Raw genomic sequence first — 17,128 nt, forward strand, 5'->3', positions numbered from 1 at the left:
ACTAATTTGGATAATTTTATTTTTTGAAAAATTAAATTAAATATATTAATAAATTATAATTTATATATAATATAGATAAAAGTATTAATATAATTTTATTCTATTATAATTTTTTCTCTTCTTATTTATTCTTTCATCCAAACAAAAAAAAATATTTTCATTCTTTTATATGTTTTCTTTTCATCCAAACAACACAAAAAAATTCATTTTTTCTTCTATTTTCTTTCTTTCTATTTTTTCTCGCATTTTCTTTTCTCTTATTTTTCATCTTATATCCAAACAATGTATTAGCGTAAAATGATATTTTTATCTACAAATATTCTGAAAACACTAAAAAATTTATAAAAACAAAAATCAAAATTATACTTATAAAAAATAAATTTCGTATAATTAAATAATTTAAATAAAAAATTATTCAATAATCTCAAATTATTTTTTTCCTAACCTTAATTAACCTCCTCGCTTCCTTATCCCTTCTAGTCTCCACTACAAATCCTTATTCCCTCATAGTTCACTTTAGTGGTGTTCATAAATTGGATTTGATTAGCATATTCGCGGTGTTATCGGATCGGATCGGATCCGCACATTAATAGGATTGGATTGTGAATTTCATATAGGTATCCGCATATTCAATCCACAGATCTACAAAAATAAATAAATAAATATTATTTTATATTTTATTTTAACTAATAATTATTATATATTGTATTATTTTATTTTATTATTTAAGAAAAGTATTTTTAATAATATTTTTAAGTATAAACATGTTTAAAAAAGTGAAAAAAAAAGAATTTTGTTGATATCTTTTAATAAAACTAGGATTTTTAAAATATTTTAATATTTTACGGATATATCTGAAATCCGAGACGATCCACAAATGTGCAGATCGGATCGAATCCAAACTTAAAAAATGCGGATATTGGATCCAATGATTTTAGTGCGGATCGGATTGAGACTTTAGCCATATCTGATCCGATCCGATTCATGCTCACTCCTAGTTCACCTTATCCTTCCCGCTACAAATTCTATTTATTATTGCTCTCCCTTTAGTGGGGTCTCTCCCATTGATGGTCATCTTGTCATTGTCTCCTCTCCATTGCAGTCAACACTGCCTTTTAAGCACCGCATCGTCTCTCTTCCCCATTTCGTTTATTCCCAGCGTTTTCATGGTCAACGTCTTCTTCTTTGGAAGTGTTTTGCTCCCTCTTGCAAGTTGGTTTTACTATCTGTTTTGCTCTTAGTTTATTTTTCAATCATAAAATGGTAGTAATGAACTCCGATCATGAGAGAGCAAGAAAGAGAGCGAGAGAGTGGTGCGGGATTTATAACCCACAAACTAACCAACAAGTGCACCGGGTCGTACCAAGTAATACCTTAGGTGAGTGAGGGTCGATCCCACGAGGATTGATGGATCAAGCAACAATGGTTGGTTAAACCACTTAGTTAGGTAAATAGAAAAGAGTGTTGGATGTTCAAAGAGCATTAAACAGTAAATTAAGAGTTTGAAGACAGTAGGTGAATAAGTTGGGAATAAAATATGGAGAAAATAGTTAAGACTTCAGAGTTATCTATTTTCTAGATTGACTTTTCTTACTAACTATTTTAATCATGCAAGATTTAATTCATGGTAAACTATATGTGACTAGACCCTAATTCCTTAAACCTTCCTAGTCTCCTCTAAAATTCATTAATTGCCAATTCCTTAGTCAATTAATTCCAATTAAAGGGTGATGATCAAATTCCAGTTTATATGCCATAAGAATCCTAATTATTCAGATATAAGGGGATTATATGTCACGTATCCCGTTAAATACAAACAATTAGAAATTCAGGAGAATATGTTTTCAAGCTGTTGTTCAAGTAAAGAGCTTTTCCAACTTATACAAGAACTCAATTAGAACATGGGTCATACTTCTGTTCCACCCAAATTCATAGAATAAAGAACGAAAACAATTCTTGAAATATAAATCAAAACATGAATTAAAATAGAAAAGTAATAATGTCAATCCATACAATAGACAGAGCTCCTAACCTTAACAATGGAGGTTTAATTGCTCATGACTCAGAGAAGAAAACTAGGATTCAGGTAAACTCTGAAGTACGGAATGTTCTGGAATGCGGAATGTAAATTAGTATAGAATTCCCTAATGGAATCCCCCAGAAATCCCCCTAAAGAAGAAAAGTTTTTCCTTTTTATAACTAATCCTAATTAATTTAAAATCTAACATCTAAAATTAAGATAATATCTTTTCCTCTTTTCAAATTCAAATTTGAATCAGAATCAATCAAATAATCCACACCTTGTAACGTGGGGACCACTTGGCTTCACTGGATCCGCGCCTAACTTGGCAAAGAGTTGCGCCTTACTTGAGTGCCAAAATGGGGCCCAGAAATCGCCCCAGCGTTTTCTGCATTTTCTGCACGTGGCGCATGTCATGCGTACGCGTCAGTCACGCGTTCGCGTCGATGGTCTATTCTGCGTGTCATGCGTACGCGTCAAGTACGCGCATGCGTCGCTGTGCAGCTTCGCTTTTCACGCATACGCATCAGGCACGCGTAGGCGTCACCATGGAAAGCTCCAAATCACGCGCACGTGTCAGGTACGCGCACGCGTCGCTCCTCGCTGTCATCTCCTTCAATTCTTGTGTTGCAGAAACTCCATCAAATCCAGCTGAATACTACCTAAAATAAACAGAATTACACAAGACTCAGTAGCATCCATAGTGGCTAAAAGACAATTAATTCTTGATTAAACTTAACAATTTAAATGCAAATTCACTAGGAAAAGATAACAAAGATGCTCACGCATCACAACACCAAACTTGAATTGTTGCTTGTCCTCAAGCAACCAAAACTAACATAGGCTTAGGATGTGAATTTGCATGAGAATGAGAGTTCGGTGAAGCTTATGTCTCTACTTAAAATGGGATTTATTCATTGTAATTTTGAACAGTTTTGGCATCTCACTCTCCTTTGAATCAGAGGAATGTCAGTGTCATTCGGAATTAGAATCCAGATCATATTATGAATTCTCTGATCTTTATACTCTAGTTTAATCCTTGAACACAACATGATTTTCTTTAATTTATTTTTCTTTGGTGCTTTGCACCTTGAGCCTAGCCCTGACTTTAAATGTTTTGTCTCAAGGGTTACTTGACACAGAAACATCACAAGCACTTAACTGGGGAACTCTCTTTAAGTTCTGATTTTTCTTTCATTTACTCCCAGACAGTGGTGCTTAAAGCCTTTGGCATACTCTGTTAAACGCACTTTGTCTCGACTCTAAATGTTCTGTCTCAAGGATTACTTGACACAATCACACCACAAGCATATGACTAGGAAAACAACTCTTTGAGCTTTTAATCATGTCTGACCTCCCTAGTCATTGATGCTTAGAGCCTTGGACCTTGCTTTTATAGTTTTTTTTTCTTTTGCTGTTTCTTTTTCTTCAAGGATTAAATTTTTGTTTGTTTTAGAGAAGTCATAATAATTCTCTAAATTCATGTTCCTTATACATCAACATCCTTTGATTTAAATTCAAATATGCACTGTTCATGTCATGCATTCAAAATCACAAATAATACCACCACATTTAAGTAAATAAGACTACTCTTAAATATAACTCAATTTCTTATGCAATACATCACTTCTTTTTTTGAATTCAAGCTTTAGTGAGGAATACATGAGACAATTTTTTTTAACTAAAAGTACTAAAGATCAGGCAAGCAATCAAAGCAACAGAAAATAGAAGACAACACAATAAGAACAGGAGAGAAATAGAATGAAAGGAACTCAACCACCTCAATTATGCTGGTGGTCATCTCATTCCTTCAGGAAGAACATTCTTTCCCTTTGGTGCTAGACAGAAAAGCCATAAGCAAAGCGTCAACACCAAACTTAAAGGTTTGCTTGTCCTCAAGCAAAGAAGAACTGCAAACATAGAGAGACATAAAAGCAATTAATATGATGAACGAAGAAGAAAAAGATAAAAGAACAAGAGAAAATTAAGATTTGGGAGGTGGATGATTTGAAATCAGGCACTGAGGTGGTTCAATTGGGTGTCGCATGCGACGCGTGCGCATCCCTAACGCGTACGCGTGGAAGGCCAGGATGGAAAAATGATGCGAACGCGTCAAGGACGCGTTCACGTGGTGGGGCTTGTGCGTCCAGCATAGTTCCAGCCCCACACTAGCATAACTCTCTGGCTAAACACCTTTTACGCCGATTTTACTCATCCACGCGTGCACGTGCTTGACGCATACGCGTGGAGTGCCAAAATCACAATGGACGCGGACGCGTCGTAGACGCGTACGCGTGAGCATATATTAGTGCGCAAGGCATACTTCCTTCACCACTCCTGCGCAACTCTCTATTCACTTTTATTTTTCACTCACACACATATGACGCGTATGCGTCAGCAACGGTTGCGCGCCGTGTGCTCGTTTTTTTTGAAATATTCAGTTCATGTTCTCAAATAGATACATGATCAGATAGAACTTAATAAAAATCAAATAAATAAGAAAACTACTACTACGAGAATAACTAAGGATACAAAATTATCAGGTTGCCTCCCGACAAGCGCTTCTTTAATGTCACTAGCTTGACACTTAATTGTTAAATTTTCTTCCTCTTCTTCCAGTTTGTTAAAAGAAATGACTCCAAGGGGGAAGAGGTGAAGACTAGTGCCCCCTAATATAAAGTCCTCCTAACAAGCTTTCTTTTATTGTAATTAACTTGATTCACTTTACTTGTTGGGGGTAGAGGTTGGATTGCTCTTTGTTGACCTTCTCTTTTTCATGGATAATTTCTTCTGTTTCTTGGTCACAATCCCACTTTCAGTGCTTTCCTTGGTTGCCTTCACTTCTTTGATTTCAAAATTTTGGTGTTGTGTGATGGTTAGAGTGTACCCTTCATCAAGAACTTCTTGAATTGGTGGTTCAATAAACTCACCCTCTATGCCATCCTCTGCTTCATTGGAATGTAGATTCCCATAATTGCTTTCATCCTTTACAACCTCTCTTGTTTGTGCATCTTCCTTCTTTGTTGTTGCATCCTCCTCCTTTGTTGGAGCATCTTCCTCCTCTTCCATGTGTGATGGTAGAAAGTTCTCTAATTCACTGGAGTATGAACTCCTTTGATTGATTTCCTCACTTTCTTCTATAGGATCTTGTATTGTATCACTTGGGAAGGAATTTGCTTGTTCTTCTTCCTGGGACTTAGTAATCAGCTGCACATAATTCTCTACATTTTTGACACTCGTCTTTATATCATGTATGAATTCTTTCATGAGAAGCTCAAGATCTGATGGTATTTGAAATGAATAAGGAGATGGTGGCTCTTGATATGCATAAGAAGGAGATGATGGTTCTTGATAAGTGTAAAAAGAGGATGGTTCTTGGTATGAAGAGGGAGATGGTGGCTCTTAATATGGGTAGAAGGGTGATGGTTCTTGATATGGATAGAGAGGTGGTGGTTCTTGGTATGAATATGGAGATGGTGGCTCTTGATATGAATATAGAGGTGGTGGCTCTTGATAGTTGGAACATGGAGCATTGAAGTTTCTTTGGTTTTGACTTTGCCAACTAAAATTTGGATAGTTCCTCCATCCACCATAATATGAATCACTACTTGGGTGTGACTAGTAACCCATGTGATCTCTCTCCATTGTTTTTCCTTAGCACAAAACACCAAACAGAATTAAACGCACCATGTGGTAAACAGAAAAACAAAGAAGACAGAACAGAATTTTTTTTCGAAAATTTTTTAAATAAAATTTAAATTAAATTAAAACTAAAATGCCTAATCTAAGCAATCAAACAACTGATAGTTGTTAATCACAGTCAATCCCCGGCAATGGCGCCAAAAACTTGGTGCGGGATTTATAACCCACAAACTAACCGGCAAGTGCACCGGGTCGTACCAAGTAATACCTCAGGTGAGTGAGGGTCGATCCCACGAGGATTGATGGATTAAGCAACAATGGTTGGTTAAACCACTTAGTTAGGCAAACAAAAAAGTGTTGGATGTTCAAAGAGCATTAAACAGTAAATTAAGAGTTTGAAGACAGCAGGTGAATAAGTTGGGAATAAAATATGGGAGAAAATAGTTAAGGCTTCAGAGTTATCTATTTTCTGGATTGACTTTTCTTACTAACTATTTTAATCATGCAAGATTTAATTCATGGCAAACTATATGTGACTAGACCCTAATTCTTTAGACCTTCCTAGTCTCCTCTAAAATTCATTAACTGCCAATTCCTTGGTCAATTAATTCCAATTAAAGGGTGATGATAAAATTCCAGTATATATGCCACAAGAATCCTAATTATCCAGATATAAGGGGATTATATATCACGTATCCTGTTAAATATAAACAATTAGAAATTTAGGAGAATATGTTTTCAAGCTGTTGTTCAAGTAAAGAGCTTTTCCAACTTATACAAGAACTCAATTAGAACATGAGTCATACTTTCGTCCCACCCAAATTCATAGAATAAAGAACGAAAACAATTCTTGAAATATAAATCAAAACATGATTTAAAATAGAAAAGTAATAATGTCAATCCATACAATAGACAGAGCTCCTAACCTTAACAATGGAGGTTTAGTTACTCATGACTCAGAGAAGAAAACTAGGATTCAGGTAAACTCTGAAGTATGGAATGTTCTTGAATGCAGAATATAAATTGGTATAGAATTTCCTAATGGAATCCCCCGAAAATCCCCCTAAAGAAGAAAAGTTTCTCCTTTTTATAAATAATCCTAATTAATTTAAAATCTAATATCTAAAATTAAGATAATATCTTTTCCTCTTTTCAAATTCAAATTTGAATCAGAATCAATCAAATAATCCACGCCTTGTAACTTGGGGACCACTTGGCTTTACTGGATCTGCACCTAACTTAGTAGAGACCTACGCCTTACTTGAGTGCCAAAATGGGGCCCAGAAATCGCTCCCAGCATTTTCTGCACATGCGCGTGTCACGCGTACGCGTCAGTCATGCGTACGCGTCGATGGTCTATTTTGCGTGTCACGCTTACGCGTCAAGTACGCGCATGTGTCGTTGTGCAGTTTCGCCTGACGCGTACGCATCGCCATGGAAAGCTCCAAATCACGCGCACGTGTCAGGTACGCGCACGCGTCGCTCCTCGCTGTCATCTTCAATTCTTGTGCTACTGAAACTCCATCAAATCCAGCTGAATGCTACCTAAAATAAACAGAATTACACAAGACTCAAAATAGCATCCATAGTGGCTAAAAGACAATTAATTCTTGATTAAACTTAACAATTTAAATGTAAATTCACTAGAAAAAGATAACAAAGATGCTCACACATCAGAGAGTAGGTTGGGAAAACACAGGTTGGGGTAGGTCTGGGCAGTCACGATCCAAAGTCAAAGATCCAAGGACTTAGAACCGAGAAGAGTACGTCTGTTTAGGAAAGGAATCCTTTAATATTTTTGTGGATGAGTTACCAGAAGATATATCGAAACGTGAATTGTTTAGCTTTTTTCATGAACTGGGCGAATCATTGACATATATCTATAATAGAAGATGAGAAATGGTGGTTATGGACACTACAATTTGGTGGATTGATGATGGGGTTGTGGAACGTAAGAAAATTAGTGCTCTGAGAGGGGAACAATCGGAAGAACAGAAAAACATGGAAAGTGTGGGACGAAGAAGATAGATGTCTTGGTGGCATAACCTAATTTGAGCTGGTTACAGAAGAGTGTTATCGATACCATGATAACAACTATAGACTTTGGTTTGTTGAATGTGATAGCTCGTGAGGAGTGGCCTCACATGGTCAAGGTTTGTGAGATGGGGGCATACAAAGCCTTACTGAACTTTGATAGCATTCACAGTATGGAAGCGGCGCTCGCACTTAATGGGAACGACCTATTGAAGTTTTTCCATAGGGTGAGGAGGTGAGAGGAGAATGAACGATGCGAAACTCTAAGGGTGTCGCTCAAGTGCTTCAGAGTACCGTTACATGTAATGGGGTGAGGTGGTAAATTGTGACGATGCAATAAAATCATGTCAGTCATTTAGTGTTGGACGAGTGTAGATTGACACATGCATGTTTGAGGTCACACATGAATGGGTACACATTACTGTAGGTACGGTTGGATTCGATGTGTTCGTAAAGGAAGTGGAAACTGAAGTCGATGGCTTACTTCCTTGTGTGATGAAGGATGTGTTTGGAGGCACTGATGGGTTCTCTATGGGAGGAAAATGTGCTATGGGAGATCCTAGAAATCACAAGGGTGGTAATAGCAGTAATACGCGGCTGTCAGAATCGGATGTAGCAGCAAATTTGATGGCGACAACGGTTAGGGAGGAGGATCAACGATAGGGTAAAGTTGTAATTTAACATGAGGATTTGAATGAGTAGAGAAACGATTTTTTAAATTTGAAAACAGTAAGAACAACAGTTAGGCCAATCAATTCTGGTGTTCTGAGGGCTGATCAATCAGGTTTTGCAACAAGTAATGATGATGCTAATTCGGATAGAACTGAATTCCTGGGATTATGGTAGGACCGGGATGGTGACTGAGGTGAAAATTAATAGCAATAGTAGGAGGGGGGACGCAGGGATATTGACGTTAATTCTCTGCAGGCAATCGGAGCTTTGGTAGAAGATAAATTGGGAGTGACTTTTGCAGCTGAGTACGATGCTTATGATGCTATTGGAAGAAGGCATATGGGAGAAAGGTGTCATGCATGAGTTCAGGTAAGGAATAATGAGGATGAACATTCAAAGAAAAGTTGTCCAGGTTGTTGTTCAAAAAACCTTGAATTAGCTAATGAGATAAAAGATGACGGGCAAGAGGTAGATGCGACACATGGACGGCTTGATTTGGTGGAGGGAAGGACTGGTGAGACTGGAGGGTTGTAGAGGACTTGGAAGATGCAAGAATATCTGAAGACAACGAAGCTGAGATTGAATCCTCTGAAACCAAATGGGATGATGAAATGCAAAAAATAGGAAGGCATGGGAGTTGGCAGTGGAATCTGGAGCAGTTCAATATAATGAGGAAGATGATATTATGATTGTACTCTAAGCATAGAATGAAACATTTGCGCAGAAGAAAAATCAAGCTAAACAGAAAGAAAAGGCAAGAAGAAGTCGGCCGAAAAATCACAAAAACTGTGTACAATTGGCTTAAAATGATTTTTAGTTCTTGGAGTTTTAGGGGTTTGGGGGAGTTGGAAAATTGAGTATGGTGAAGAGTTTTAGGAGAAAATTTCTGTTGAATATGTTAGGTTTAATAAAGACAGAAAGTGGTAGTAACCAAATATGATGTAGTGCAACTGTAGGGAAATAATGTTGTAGAATGGGAGTACGCGGGGTCAGAAGGTGCTTTCGGTAGGCTGTTGTTGATGTGGGATGAAACGATTTTTCAAAGGAGCAACTGTTATAAAGGGGAGAGATGGTTATGTGTGGATGGTGTGGTGCTGAAAAATAATTTTAAGTTTGCTTTCTGTATAGTGTATGGTGCGCACCAAAGGGAAGAGAAGCTTGTCGTGTGGGAAGAGCTAAGCTTTTTATTTGGGCTTTGTCAAGTACCTTTTTGTTATTTAGGGGACTTTAGCGAGGTTGTTCAAGTGGAAGAGAGGAAAGCAGCTACCACTTTGACAGTGACTGCAACTGACTTTAAATCTTGGATTCAAGATATGGAGCTTTTGGATCTTGCACTTGCTGATCGTATGTTCACATGGTTTAGGGGTCAGTCATTTAGCCACATTTATAGAGTCCTGGTTAGTTTGAAGTGGTTGGAAGAGTTCCTGAAACAAGGCTTAGAAGAGGTTTGAGAGGTTTATCAGACCACTATCCATTAATTGTGGATATCACAAGATTGGGAGGGGGCCGAGACTTTTTCAGAGCCTGGATGCTTAGTTTACTCATGAGGGTTTCTTGAGGATGGTGAAGGAGTAGTGGAAGAATTTGGGCGACGTACAATTCATTGACAAGCTGAAGGCTTTGACGGTCCTGCTAGGTAAATTGCATAAGGAGAATTTTAGGGACATGGATATAAAAATTATAAAGTTTGAAGAAGAGATAAAGAAAGTAGATTATATGGTTAGCAATGGGGTTGTTGATGGAACTGTGGAAGTAAGAAGGAGGGCACTGGTGAGCTCTTGTCAATGAGAACACCCACGATATCGCGATCAAGGCATGCCAAGGAGATGGATAAGAACACCCGCTATTTTCACAATCTAGCCTCAGCTCGAAGGAGAAACAATCGGATTGAGTCCTTACTACTTCATCAGAGGATAGTGAGAAATCAAGCAAGGATTACGATTGCTATCAGAGACTTTTATAAGAATTTATATCATCAAGAGACCTCGCCGGTGATACGGTTCCGTGATGGGCTGGTTAACCGGATAACTGAGGAGGAGGCATCAGAGTTGGAATGGATGTGGTCTAATGAGGAAATTAAGGATGTAGTTTGGGATTATGGTTTAACTAAGGCACCAGACAGTGATGGGTATAATATGAATTTCACTAAGAAGTGTTTGGAGGATGTTGGTGGGGAGTTCACTGTAGTTGTGATGGGATTCTTTTAGTCAACTGTTTTACCTAGGGATGCGAATGTTACTTGGGTGGCTTTGGCGCCAAAGTTTGTCGGAGCTAAAGAAATCAAGGACCTTAGGCCGATTAGTATGGTGGGTTGTGTTTATAAGGTTATATCAAAGATCCTAGTTCGGAGGATGGGAAAGATAATGCCAGGGTTGGTAGGAGAAACACATAGTGCTTTTGTGTAGGGTAAGAAGATACATGATGGGGTTTTGATTGCATGTGAAATTGTGCAGTGGCTGAAGTTAAGGAAAAAGAGCTCGACAATTATTAAACTAGAATTCCAAAAGGCTTATGATTGAGTCAAGTGGAGTTTTATGGATATTATTTTGCAGAAGATGGGTTTGCCCGTAGATGGAGGGAGTGGATAAAGGAGTGTGTGTGTTCTGCATCTATGTCGGTCCTAATAAATGGCTCTCCCTCTAAGCTCTTCAAAATAGAAAGGGGTCTATGACAAGGGGATCCTCTTTCTCCCTTTCTATTTGTGCTTGTTGTGGATGTTCTACATAGGATGATTAGAGAAGCAGTGCGGAATGGATGGATTACTCCGTTGTTGGTTGGAAGGGATAAGATTGAGTTATCACTTTTGCAGTTTGCAAATGATACTATATTTTTTGCCCTTCTGAAGAAGAGACGATCAGAAACTATAAGCGGTTTCTGCGCTGCTTTGAGATGATGTCAGGGCTGAGTATTAATTTTGACAAGTCCAGCTTGATCCCGGTTAATTGTGAGCAGAGTTGTGTGTAAAGAGGCGTATTTACCTGTCAGATATCTTGGTATTTCTCTAGAGACGAATCCGAGGCTGGTCAAGATATAGAAATCAGTGATTAATGACGAGAGGACTTTTGTCGGTAAAGAATTTTACAAATAAGCTCTTGTTGAAAGTATAGCTCCTAAACCAACAGAGAATCCTTCTGTAGAAAAAACTTGTTTGTCACTAATGCAAACCCAGTAAAATTTATAACCGAAGTATTTAAACCTCGGGTCGTCTCTCAAGGAATTGCAGGGAGGTGTATTTATTATTGGTTATGGAAATTGGTATTTTTTGGGTTTTTGAAATAGGGAACAAGAAAATAAACTGGCAATAAAGTAAACTAATTATCATGAAAACCATTGCAAGGTATAAGAACTGGAAATCCCATCCTAGTTATCCTTATCAGGTGTGACGAAATTTGTTTATTGCTCCCACTTAGTTAACCCTTACTAAATAAAGGAAAGTCAAGTGGACTAATCAATTTGATTCCTCAAATCCTAGTCAACTCCTATGGAAAGACTAGCTTTAGAGGGATCCAAATCAATCAGCAAATTCCAATTTTCAATCAACAGCTGAGTTTGATAACTCAAATGTCACCAATTACTCAACCAAAGCAAAGGGAGGGGAAAAATCCAAATTATTTATATCCTAAAGAGAAGAAAGCAATCATAAATCTGAAATACCTCAATGTGTATTAAATAAGAAAATCAAATTCAACATAGGGATTCATAAACCATATTGAGAAAATAAACAACTAAAGTAATAGAATAAATAAAAGTAGAAGAGAACATAAATTAAGGAACATTGAACCTGGAATAAAGAGAAACAATCATAAAACTAAGAGAAATCCTAATTCTAAAACCTAAGAAAGAGGAGAGAGCTTCTCTCTCTAGAAAAACTACATCTAAAACAAAAATTGTGAATTATGAATGTTGTCTCATGAATGGATGCATTCCCCTATTTTATAGCCTCTAATATGTGTTTTCTGAGCCAAAAACTGGGTCAAAAACAGCCCAAAAAATCGCCCCCAGTGATTTCTGATACGTCCAACATGTGGCAAAGTCACACGTATGCGTCATCCACGCGTACGGATGGATTGAGTTTTCTCCAGGTCATGTGTGCGCGTGATCCACGTGTGTGCATCACCTATCTTCAGAGCAGCTATGGCAAATTATATATCGTTACGAAGCGCCAGATGTTAGCTTTTCAACGCAACTAGAACCGCGTCATTTGGACCTCTGTAGCTCAAGTTATGTTCGATTTAGTACCAAGAGGTTAGGTTGGACAGCTTTAGCAGTTCCTTCAGTTTCTTGTATTCCTTCTACTTTTGCATGCTTCCTTTTGATTCTCTAAGCCATTCCTGCCCTATAATCTTTGAAAACACTTAACACACATATCACGACATCGAATGGTAATAAGAAAGGATTAATATTAGCAAATATAAGGCCAAAGAAGCATGTTTTCAATCATAGCACAAAATCAGGAAGGAAAACGTAAAACATGCGAATTGTATGAATAAGTGTGAGAATAATGGATAAAATCCACTAGATTAAGCATAGGATAAACACTAAAAATGGGGTTTATCAATTGACAAGGTAGTAGAAAAGCTAAGTCTGTGGAAAGCAAAGTCTCTGAATAAAGCGGGTAAGCTGGTTCTTATTAAATCTGTTCTTAAGAGCCTGCCTATTTACTATCTCGGCTTGTACAAAATGCCGAAGGTAGTAGCAGAAAAAATAATATTCTTACAAGGACGCTTTTTATGGAGTAAAGAGGACGGGATGGACGGGATGCCTCTAGTGAAATGGGAAGTTGTACAGGCCCCCCAAAAGGCAGGAGGTTTGGGAGTTAGTGACGCGGTAATTCAGAATACAGCGCTCTTGTTCAAGTGGTGGTGGAGACTTTTAAAAGAAGATTGTCCACTTCGGAAGAAAATTGTATGTTCCGGTAATAACATGAATCCTTCTGAGATGATTGATGAGTGGATAATATATACACTTTTTGGCATTATTTTTAGGTAGTTTTTAGTAGGATCTAGCTACTTTTAGGGATGTTTTTATTAGTTTTTATGTAAAATTCACATTTCTGGACTTTACTATGAGTTTGTGTGTTTTTCTATAATTTCAGATATTTTCTAGCTAAAATTGAGGGACCTGAGCAAAAATCTGATAGGAGGCTAAAAAAGGACTACACATGCTATTGGATTTTGACTTCCCTATACTCAAAATAAATTTTATGGAGCCACAATACTCCAAATGGTGCACTCTCAATTGCATTGAAAAGTAGACATCCAGGGCTTTCTAGAAATATATAATAGTCCATACTTTATTCGAGTTTAGATGACACAAACTGGCGTTCAATGCAAGCTCCATGCTGTATTCTGGAGTAAAATGCCAGAAACACGTCACAAACCAAAGTTAAACGCCAAAAACACGTTACAACTTGGCGTTTAACCCCAAGAGAAGCCTCTGCACGTGTAAAGCTCAAGCTCAGCCCAAGCACACACCAAAGTGGGCCCCGGAAGTGGATTTCTGCACTTAGACTTATTTCTGTAAACCCTAGTAACTAGTTTAGTATAAGTAGAACTTTTTACTATTGTATTGAGAGTCTTGGTAATCCTGGTTCCCTCTCTGGGGCCAGAACCAATGAACACCTTTATCACTTATGTATTTTCAATGGTGAAGTTTCTACACACCATAGATTAAGGGTGTGGAGCTCTGCTGTTCCTCGAGTATTAATGCAAAGTACTATTGTTCTTCTATTCAATTCACACTTATTCTTATTTTAAGATATCCATTCACGCCCAAGAACCTGATGAATGTGATGATTATGTGACGCTCATTACCATTCTCATTTATGAACGTGTGCCTGACAACCCCTTTCATTCTACATGCAAATAAGCTTGAATGAATATCTCTTGGATTCCTTAATCAGAATCTTCGTGGTATAAGCTAGAATCCATTGGCAGAATTCTTGAGGATCTGGAAAGTCTAAACCTTGTCTGTGGTATTCCAAGTAGGATTCAGGGATTGAATGACTGTGACAAGCTTCAAACTCATGACTATACGGCGTGGTGACAACGCAAAAGGATAGTAAATCCTATTCTTACATGATCGAAAACCGACAGATGATTAGTGATAAACCCCATTTTTAGGGTTTATCTTGTATTGAATTTAGAGTATTTTGATGACCTTTTCTCGCATTTAGCCTATGAATTAGCATGGTTTTGTAATCTCTCCCGTATTTGTGCTTAAATGTAAAAACATGCCTTTTAAACCTTATTTTGATGAATTCTAATTCCTCTTTGATTCCATAAGATGCCTTGATGTGTTTGCTAGTAATTCCAAGATTGAAATAGGCTAGGCATGGATCAAAGGGAGCAAGGAAGGAAGCATACAAGTGGAGAGAAGCATAAAAAGTCAAAGAAGTGGAATCAGCCAAGCACGCTCACGCGCACAAGGCGCTCGTGCGTACATTGCAGAATCAGCCAGGGACGCGCACGCGTACCGTGCGCGCACGCGTCGTAGTCCGCACGTGATTCTGTTATTGCAACACGTGCCTGGCGATTTTGGAAGGTTTTAGCAACCAACTTTGGCGCCAAACTGCATATAAGAACCAAGGATTGAAGGGGATTGAGGGACATTCACATCCACACACTCATTCTACAAGTTTTCTTAGATATTTTTAGTTAGTTACATTTATAGAGAGAGAGACTCCAACCTCTCTCTAGGGTTCATCTTCATTTTCTCAATTCTCAACCATTCCTTGGTGAGATCCATTGCAACTCTCAATTTACTTTGTTCATGTTGTAGATCTTCTTCTCTAATCTCAATTAGTGTTTGTAATTGTTCAATTCTCATAGATCTTAGATTTAACTTTGTTGTTTTGGATTCTATTAATGCATTGGAAATCTCATTTTCATTGTTGTTCATTGTTGATTGTTGTTAATCTCTTGTGTTGAATTACTTTGATTCTAAATCTCTTCTCAATTTTACTATGTCTTTCATTCTTGCTCTCTAAGTGTTTGAGAAAATGGCAACTTTAGATATGGAGTAGCATTCCCTCACTTGGCCTAGTGGTTGAGTCATTGGAGATAGTTGAATAATGGATGTCAATTGTTGATTGAGGATTGAGAATTGCTAATTGACTTGGAGTGCACTAAAGCTAGACTTCCCTAGGGTAAGACTAGGACTTGTGACTCAAGTTAGTTACTTTTACTTGACTTTCCTCTATGATTAGGGGTTAACAAAGTGAAGCAATACTCCATTGTTATCACAATTGAAGGAAGCTATAGTGATGAAACTTCCAATGTTCAACCTTGGCCAAGGATTTTAATATTGATTGATTGTTGTTCTCCTTTATTAGCACTTTTATGCCACACTCTTTAAACCACAAAAGACCACATAACCAATAACATGCATCCTTGTAGCATTCCTAGGGAAGAACGACTCGGGATTAATACTCTCGATCATAGATTGTAGAATTGTTTGATGATGAATTTTGTGTCGGTTTAGACTATACTACGATTGGTTACTTGATAATTTCTATACCGGCTAAGAATTCATTCATCAATTAGCCGTGTGGTGACAGCGCACCTGTAACATTTTCACTGAGAGGACGGACGGTAGCCATTGACAACGGTGATCCCCCAACATACAACTTGCCATGGAAAGGAGTAAGAATGATTGGATGAAAGTAGTAGAAAAGCAGAGATTCAGAAGGAACACAGTATCTTCATGCGCTTATCTGAAATTCTCACCAATGAATTACATAAGTATCTCTATCTCTATTTTATGCTTTATTTATCTTTATATTCGAAAACCGTTATAACCATTAGAATCCACCTGACTGAGATTTACAAGATGATCAAAGCTTGCTTCATACCAACAATCTCCGTGGGATCGACCCTTACTCACGTAAGGTTTATTACTTGGACGACCCAGTGCACTTGCTGGTTAATTTTGCGAAGTTGTGAAGAATGTGTGTGAACCATATTATTGTGCACCAAGTTTTTGGAACCATTGCTAGGAATTGTTCGAGTTATGAAAAGTATGAGTCACAATTTTGCCTATTAAGTTTTTGGCACCGTTGCCGGGGATTGTTTGAGTTTGGACAATTGATGGTTCATCTTGTTACTCAGATTAGGTAATTTTCTTTTCAAAAAATTTTCAAAAATCTTTCAAAATTTTTTTATTTGTTTTCGTTTTTCCAAAATAATTTTCGAAAAAAAATACAAAAAATAAAAATCATAAAATCATAAAAACCAAAAATATTTTGTGTTTCTTGTTTGAATCTAGTGTCAATTTTTAAGTTTGGTGTCAATTGAATGTTTTTAAAATTTGTGCATTTTTTTTTCGAAAAAACTCATGCATGGTGTTCTTCATGATCTTCAAGTTGTTCTTAATAAGTCTTCTTGTTTGATCTTCATATTTTCTTGTTTTGTGTCTTTTGTTGTTTTTCATATGCATTTTTTAATCCATAGTGTCTAAACATTGAAAATTTCTAAGTTTGGTGTCTTGCATGTTTTCCTCTCTTGAAAATTTTTCAAAAATAAGTCTTGATGTTCATCTTGATCTTTAAAGTGTTCTTAGTGTTCATTTTGACATATTCATAGTGTTCCTGCATGCATCATGTGTTTTGATTCATAATTTTTATGTTTTAAGTCATTTAGTTGTTTTTCTCTCTTTTCATTAAATTCAAAAAATTCAAAAAATATATCTTTTCCTCATTTCACTCATAAATTTCGAAATCTTTGGGTTGATTTAGTCAAAAATTTTTAAAATAAGTTGTTT

Source organism: Arachis hypogaea, chromosome 3 (assembly GCF_003086295.3).
Source record: "Arachis hypogaea cultivar Tifrunner chromosome 3, arahy.Tifrunner.gnm2.J5K5, whole genome shotgun sequence".
Lineage (NCBI taxonomy): Eukaryota > Viridiplantae > Streptophyta > Magnoliopsida > Fabales > Fabaceae > Arachis > Arachis hypogaea.